Source organism: Bison bison, unplaced genomic scaffold, assembly GCF_000754665.1.
Source record: "Bison bison bison isolate TAMUID 2011002044 unplaced genomic scaffold, Bison_UMD1.0 scf7180017864461, whole genome shotgun sequence".
Classification (NCBI taxonomy): Eukaryota; Metazoa; Chordata; class Mammalia; order Artiodactyla; family Bovidae; genus Bison; species Bison bison.
In genome coordinates, this window is record NW_011495023.1 from 1,862,681 (window position 1) to 1,871,651 (window position 8,971).

An 8,971-nucleotide genomic window follows, 5' to 3' on the forward strand; every position below is an offset into this window, starting at 1 on the left:
TTCCGCCCTTCACACTTAGTGATTTTTTGAAATGGTTGGGTTAAAATCAACTAGCTTGCTGTCTGATTTCTATTTGTTCCATCTGTTCTTTGTTTATTCTCCTTCTTTTTCTGACTTGTCTAGGTTTAATTAAGCAATTATAATTCAATTTCATCTCCTCTATTGAATTATTTAACTTCTTTAAGATAATTGCTAGTGGTTGTCTTAAGATTTACAATATAATTTTTCTATAATTTGTGTTCAGTTTCAAATAAACTTTATTGCTTCTTGTTGGGGAAGCACCTCATTATGGTGTATTTCCAATTCCTCATTCCAATTCTTTGCAGTATTGTCATAAACTTTACTTCTGTGTATTCTGTAAACATTTAAGACATTTTCACTATTTATGCTTTAAACAGCTATTTTTTAAAGCAATTAATGAGAAAAAATGTGTTTTACTGCTGTTCATCCCATCTCTAATGCTCTTCATTTCTTTGTGTAGATGAGAGTCCCTTGGACTGCAAGGAGATCCAACCAGTCCGTTCTGAAGGAGATCAGCCCTGGGATTTCTTTGGAAGGAATGATGCTAAAGCTGAAACTCCAGTACTTTGGCCACCTCATGCAAAGAGTTGACTCATTGGAAAAGACTCTGATGCTGGGAGGGATTGGGGGCAGGAGGAGAAGGGGACGACAGAGGATGAGATGGCTGGAAGGCATCATTGACTTGATGGACATGAGTTTGAGTGAACTCCGGGAGTTGGTGATGGACAGGGAGGCCTGGCACGCTGCAATTCATGGGGTCGCAAAGAGTCGGACACGACTGAGCGACTGAACTGAAGTCTCTGTCTGATCTGAAGCAGCTCTCCTACCAGTACGTTCAATCACTCAGTTTTTGTTTGTTTGAAAAAGTCTTTTTGTTTTTTTTGAGTTTATTCTGAAGGCTATTTTGTCTGGATATAGAATTCTGGGTTGAAAATATCCTTTAGTACTAAAATGGCCACATCTCTGTCTTCTTATTTGCATGTCTTTTGAAAAGAAGCATGCTGTACTCAGTGCTTGGTCTCTGTTGAAAACTCCTTAAAAGGTATCATCTTGACATTCAGAAGATTGACATATAAAAGTCTGCTATATTTAAAATGCATAACCAACAAGGATCTACTACACAGCACAGGGAACTCTTGCTCAGTGTTATGTGGCAGGCTGAAGAGAGGGGAGCCTGGGGGAGAATGGATACACGTACATATACAGCTGAGTCCCCTCACTGTTCACCTGAAACTACCACAACATTGTTCATTGGCTACGATGTTGTTTTCAACATGTTCGATCCTTTGTGATCCCATGGACTGCAGCTCTCCAGGCCTCTCTGTCCCTTATCATCTCCTGGAGTTTGCCCAAGTTCATGTTCATTGCATCAGTGATGCCATCCAGCTATCTCATCTTTTGATGCCCTCTTTAGTTCTTTTTCACTTTCTGCCATTTCATTGGCTATACTCCAGTGTAAAATAAAACATAAAAATAAAAGTCATATAAGCTACAGTGAACTTTCCTTGTTCATACAACATTTGACCTCCCTGGATTTTCTGATTCCAAATTCAGTGTTGTTGTTTTCTCTTTAGACCAACTCATCTCTACTCTTGTGCTTTTTTCAAGATCTGTAAAATTCTTTTTGCATTACAATTCTATGATTATTGACTGATGGAATATAAAAGTTAGGGCTTTTTTTTTTTAACTGACATGGACTTTATTATTTTCTGTCCATATTTTGGATGTTTTCATTAGCAAAGTAAGCTGTACCAATTTTGAGACAATTATTGTGCACACATGGAGATAAGGAAAAGGATGAATAATTTCTTTTAACTGCTTTACCCCCCTGCGTGAACAAGAGGCTGAGATGAGTGAGTGCAGGGGGCACACAGAGTAGTATTTCCAGCTGCCTCCCCACATATGATGCATGAAAAGGAAAACAGACTCACATTGGCATTTGGGAATTAATTCATGGCTACAGAGGAATGCAAGGTAGAGGAAACCCCAGCCCCCTACCCCTGCAGTTAATAAATTTGTGTGCAGATGAGAGAGAAGGCCAAGCTCTAAGGCCAAACCCACAAAAGCTGTTTCTGATTGTTACCAGGCTAATTTCTCCTCAGTTTCACGATCATGAAGCATTTTCTAACAACTCTATCTCATTATTCTCTTCTAAGGGGACTCACTATGTGAAGGGGGCATGGACTGCCTTGCAGGTACAAGGGCAGTCAATATCTTTCATGATTCCGTCTCCACTCGCTGCAGTGCTAGGGCCTGAGACTATTTAAGCTAAAGCAGATACTAGGTATGATGATGATAATTTTTTTAAAAGTTCTTTTCCATGGTAGCTCAGAGAGTAAAGAATCCGCCTGCAATGCAGGACACTTGGGTTTGATCCCTGAGTCAGGAAGATCCCCTGGAGAAGGGAATGGTAACCAACTCCAATACTGTTGCCTGGAAAATTCCATGGACAGAGGAGCCTGGAGGGCTATAGTCCATGGGGTCGCAAAGAGACAGGACTGAGAGGCTAACACTTCCACCTTCACAAAGATTCTATACCATGATCCTTTCAGTGGCTTTAGAATCGAAGTGATAAGCAGAAATATTGGGTTTGTCATTGATGCAACATTCCTCTAAAATGAAATACACAATTGGAGGTCAGGCATGTGGGTTGATACTGATTTTACTCTCTTAATTGACAGTATTGTCAATAACTAATGACCTAATTTGCATTGCAGAGGATCAGAATGGAGGGAATAGAGAAATAGCCTTTTTCAGTTCTGTATTTCATGAAAAGTATAAAACTGTTAGTGAAATATGTGACTTTTTTAGACTCTTGTTCTAACATACACAAACCCATTGCAAATGTTCCAATTCAATCAGACCAGTTATTAGATGTCATGAAAATAATGAAAGGAAAAAGATGAGCTGGTTTAAATCACAAATAATGAAAGGAAAAATATTCGCTGGCTTAAAATTCTTTTTCTTAACTAGTTTGTGTAACTAGAAGCAGACATGGTCTCTCCCTCTACCAGCTTTTTCAAAAGTCAGAATGTTCTGCATCTTCTATAGCTTCCCATTTTTTACATTCTGAGGAGCAGAAAAATCTATGCAATTTCAACTTTTTATTGGTCAAATAAAGACAGAAAAGTCATTTAGTAAAATATACACATTAATTAAAATATGAAGTTATGGATTAACTCTGAAATGGTAATTGTGAGTTAACTGCTCCTTTGTCAGAAACTTTTTTTTTTTAAACCATCTTTATTGTGGAAATATACCATTAGATCATTGGAAGAATGTATTTGGCATGTCAAAATAGATAGGTATTGCTTCAACTTCCTAGGAATTTTCTTTTACTTGAAGAAATATGGAAATGAGAATGTAAATTGTGGGCTTATGTGAGAGACAGGAAGACCAAAAGAAAAATAAAAGAAAAGATTAAAAATAAAAACAGGGCTAATAAGTATTCAGTACTCAAGTATAAAAAACCTCCCAGTTAATTACCGGGAAAAAAAAATTACTCAGTTTTTTACACCAGAATTATATTACGTTCATGCAATATTTTATGATTAACAGAAACCTTCTGGGATGTTATATTTGTCAAGAGGGAGGTTAAATCCTACTCAGAAATAAACATGAAATTAACAAGAAGCTCCATGCAAGCCAGTCCCAGTGCTCTGGCCTTCGAAAGAAAGGGTAAATTAGCAATGTTTTCTGTAGCTTCTAGCCTTGCAAATGGTTAAAAATATTTCTGAAGGAAAAACACCCAGCAGAAGCAACAGGGTCACCAGCCCGCGGCACTGTCTCCGCTTTCCACCCTCCCCCAACCATCATGGCCGGCGCGTTTTCCCTGCTCTTTCACCTCCGCAAATGAGCACCCTGTTCTCCAACCCCCAGTACATCTGTTGTACAAGCTTCAGATCAGAGCGTGGAAGCAGGGGCTAGTGACACCCACTCTGGGGCACTTGCTGCTCCACCAACTGTCAGCGATCGTGTGCTGTGTTTTCTCCTCTCCCCGTCTCCCAGTTCATGGGTTTCTGGAAGTTAGCTGACAGGTAAAGATAATGAAATTCACCCAAAAGTGAAATTCGCCAAAATTCACCTCCCACAGTGCATGCCGCTCTTTGCCATTCTTTAGAAATGAACAGAGAACCTAAAGAAAAATATCAAAATAGGAAAAGTGTATCATAGCACTAGAAAACCTGAAAATGGAACCCGTGTCCGCCTTACCAGTTCAGACTGAACGTCAGACATCCATTCACTCATTCAACAGATACTTACAGGCTTGACTGTGCAGAGCTGATGTTTAAATAGATAGGTCTCAATAGAAATAATGAATATTAAAGTACAGTTGAATAGGCAGCAATAAATGACGAGTTTCATTATATTACCATATTGTACTTAAGGGCTGAAATCATGTCTTGTTTTTGCAGATTTGATCTTTTCCTTGCTCTCAATGATGAGTATTTCAGCATGTATAAGAAATAATGTCATACATCACTATCTGATGACATAGGGGCGAAAGGTGAAATGGGAATAGGAAAGAAAGGTCGTGTTTCTTAGACCATAGCACCTAAGTGGGATGAAGCACAGCACTGGATAGGCTGAGATGATGGGAGATTGTCGGCAGAAGGAAAGACACAGCCTTGGAGAAAGTAGACTTGCCCCTGTTTGTGAGGTCATTAACGTGGCCCATGTCAGGGAGAGATGAAGCCCCTAGGAGGTCCCTGGAGAAGCACTAGAGACTTCCTAGCTCGTACTGGAGTGGATAGTGACCTTGCATGGTTCACGACCTACTTGACTATTTTCATCCATTTTGATGATCTGCAGTAGAGTTGAGTTTGGACTGACCTGCATACGGAGCAGCAGAAATGGAAGAGAACTTAGGCCTTCTTGATATGCAATCTGTTTATTGTAAGTATGACACCCGGGGAAATGGGATAACTTGCCCATGGTCATAGAGCAGATGAGGAATAGCTGATATTTAGAATGCAGATTTCTCACAAACTAGTCTTTCTTTTCCAAAAGGCTCCTTCACAAGGGTCTTTGACTAAGTGACTCAACACCCTCTGCCAATTTGGGATTAAGTTTGGCAAAAATGTAAGCATTTAGTTGTGTCATTTAAGAAATGTCTTGGAGTTCCAGTATATGTAGACCACCCTTTTGCTTATTCCTTAGCTTAGGTCACATCCGGAAGGGTGCTGGAGCTGCTTGTTCCTACTCGCTAGAGCGGACTGTTGAATTTCCAGCAGCTGTGCAAGTCAGATGATGTCATATCAGAAGCTTGATATCCGCCCACCCTGAGGGGAGGGTCTTCACCTTGGTCTACACCATGGCATCCATGCTGAGAAGCTGGTTGTCAAGCACTTGCCAGTGCATCACTGGTTACATCAGTTGCTGAATCTATAATTGGATAAAATATGTGCTACATTAATTTCAAACATTCACTCGATAGACCAGCTCTCTCCAGCAATAGCATAATAGTCTGAACATAATTACCACACTTAATAAATATAAATAATATGAGCCATCATATTCTTTTCTCCCTGGGAGTCACTTCGAGCATCCTGTGACCTTCCCACTTGCATCATAAAAAGCTACAAGTTCAAGTCAGCATTATCTGGAAGTCGTGGTCTTTAAAAGCGTATGTGCCTACTCAGTTTCTCAATGCTATAAACTGCTAGAATTAGGATGTTTACAGTCATAAATCTTCATCTCAAAGCTAGTCCCTTGCCTTCCTGAAAATCTGAACCTACAGACCATGCCAGAGTTGAAACGAGTTCCTTAAGGGAAGGGAAGACCACTAACTGCTTCCCACACACACCTGCCCCAGTACCGGGCAATAAGCCACTCAAGACAGGTTCATGCCCTGTTTACACAGAAGGTCTAGTCTTACCTGCTTTCTTAAAATTGCTATGTGGTGTAATTTTTGGTTTATAATTATGTATGCTGAGTGATCTTGAATCACTACATCTGCTAAATCAGATGATCTGGTCTTTTTCATAGAAGGAACAATTTGAATTCACCATAAAATAGTAGTTCAAAGGCAAATAGTAGGTAGTGGTGGGTGGCTTTTTAAGTCTAAATGTTTTTTCCTATTTGATTTACTTAATTGAGCTAATGGGTTCTATGATCAGCTGAATAGTCCGGTAGCTAAAGTCATCATTAGCTATTTTCTTGGCTAACCCAATAATGACCCTTAAATTGTCTCCAGTATTTCCAATTACCTTTGAAAAACATGTGGAATGTCAGAAGCCCTAATAGGAAACATATATGATATGATGTTTATTGGAAATCTACTAGGAAAACTTGTCATTTTCACAAAGTCCTTTTAAGTATCAAGCGGAAATGGTGAAACAGATTATGAAACAAAAACAGATAAGGATCTGAAGAGAGGATTTTGTTTTTAGGAATACTGGAATCAGCGGGTACTGGAATGATTTAGAAATCCTTTAGCCCAATCATTTCATTTTATGGTTGAGAAAACGAAGGCTGGAGATGATAATTACCTTATAAAGATAACATAGCTAATGAGTGGCAGCAAAATTAGAGCCCATTTTTTTCCCCATTGAAAAGTATATTTTTGTACATGTCTATTAAAAATATGCTTTGCTTAAGAGGCACTTAAACTTCAAATTCCAAGTGGTTTTAGCCTTTCTTTGTTCCCTTTCTGTCGCTCTTTCTCTCTCTCTCTCACTCTCCTCTTTCACATAAACATAAATTGCAATTCATTTGCAGGATCATTTTCAAAGCACTGAACTAGCTGCTGAGGATGAGATGGAGCGATGGAATATCAGCATGACGGAAACTCAGTTCCTACCCTCACTTTGCAGCCTGGTGAGGATGGTGTGTTGTCTGACAGATGGTGTAAGGTAGTAAACAAGAAGAATTAGGAGTTGGAGCAAAATTGCTGAGTGTGGGTTGAGTATGAAAGTAACTTTAGGTTCTAAGGTGGATCATTAGTGTTGTGACATAAGCTGAAATCTCACATGTAGGCAATTCCTCATTGGAATAGGCAGTTCAGGCTCCCATCTTGGGGTTTTGTAATTTTTTTCTCGGTGTAGTAAAATTCAGGGAAAATTATTTTTGTCAAGCAAATTCACAAGAGAATAACTGACTGCACCTAACCTTATCTTGTTAAATCACAGTGTGGAAAATCACTGCCACAGGGTCTGGAATACCTGTCAGCTGGCCATCACACTCTCTACCCTGCAGCAAAATCTGTGAGCTGCTCGGAGCACTGCATATGTGTTATTTATCTTCGGATGCCCAGCACCGAGTGTGATGTTTGTCACAGTGATGGTGCTCAAGAAATGTATAGTGGATGAACGAATAAATGAGCTAACTACCAGAAGGCTGCTTGTTAAGCATGCTGCTGCTGCTGCTAAGTCACTTCAGTCGTGTCCGACTCTGTGCGACCCCATAGACGGCAGCCCACCAGGCTCCCCCGTCCATGGGATTCTCCAGGCAAGAACACGAGTGGGTTGCCATTTCTTTCTCCAGTGCATGAAAGTGAAAAGTGAAAGTGAAGTCGCTCAGTCTGTCCGACTCTTATCGACCCCATGGACTGCAGCCTACCAGGCTCCTCCATCCTTTGGATTTTCTAGGCAAGAGTACTGGAGTGGGGTGCCATCGCCTTCTCCGTTTTTAAGCATAAATCCAGCAAAAAGAGTTGGATGGTTCTAAGAAAGGGGGTCAGCTCACAATTATAAGTGTACAAAGAGACTGTGAAGGATCTTCACTACACCATCTGCATCCAGTCATCTCAGAGACAATTATCAGATCTCTGACTCGATATTCTGAACCATGATGTATGATTCCCCCACTCTCAGAGAAGTGCAGTGCTCCCTTTTAGGCTCCTAGAGATAGAACTGGAGGTCTTTTTCTGGTCTGTGTCTGGTCATGAGGCCCACTTCTAGATCTCAGGCTGCATTGGGTTTAGGTCAGAGAACATGACGAAGGATGGACAAAATAGTGAACTCTCCACTAGTTCAGTGATACTTCAATTTTAGATGTATTTTCCAATCTGTCAGCTGCTAAATGGCAACCCATTCCTGTATTCTTGCCCGGGAAATCCTATGGACAGAGGAGCCTGGTGGGCTACAGTCCATGGGGTTGCAAAGAATTGGACACAACTTAGCAACTAAACAACGACAAATTGACTTTTCAGAGTCTTCAAACAGCTATTCTGTGCATCCTGCCACATTCCACATGCCACATGGAATCTTTGTTCTCTGACCAGGGATCAAAACCTTTCCCCCTGCATTGGAAGTGCAGAGTTTTAACCACTGGACCACCAGGGAAGTCCCCAGACTTCCTAATTTGTTTACATGTTGTCCCACCTGCTATATTATTTTCTCTCTTTTCTTCTCTCTCTCTAGATAGATAGTTTTCTTTCCTGAATCATTAAAAACTAAGTTAACATTATGTTTGTTTTATAACTACTTCATTATGTTTCCTACAAATGGAGACCATTCTATACAACCGTAGTACAATTATCAGAGTCAAGTAATTTAATATTGATATAATACCATTGTCTATTCCAGTCCATATTCAAATATTTGATTCAAGATTATGCGTTTCATGTATTTTTTGTGTGTCTCTTTAATATCTTTCATTGGTGACAGCTCCTTGGTCCTTTCTTTGTTGCCCTTGCCCGTCACCATTTGAACAATGCAAGTCCATTATTTTGAACATCCTCCAATGTGGGTTTACTGATATTTCCTCATGCTTGGATTCTGCTTGTGAATTCTTGGCAGGAATACCACAAAGTAATGTTCTGTCCTTCTCAAGGAACCATATCAGGAATCTCTTGATGTCAGTTTTTCCAAATACTGTTTTTTATTTAACTCGATTATGGTTGCATCCACCAGCCTTACCCATGCAAAACTAATAGAGCCTCTGCCCAAGAACAAGTTTAGGGAAATGAGAAGCTGCTTACTCTTGCTAAAGTTCTTTCTCTTGCTTT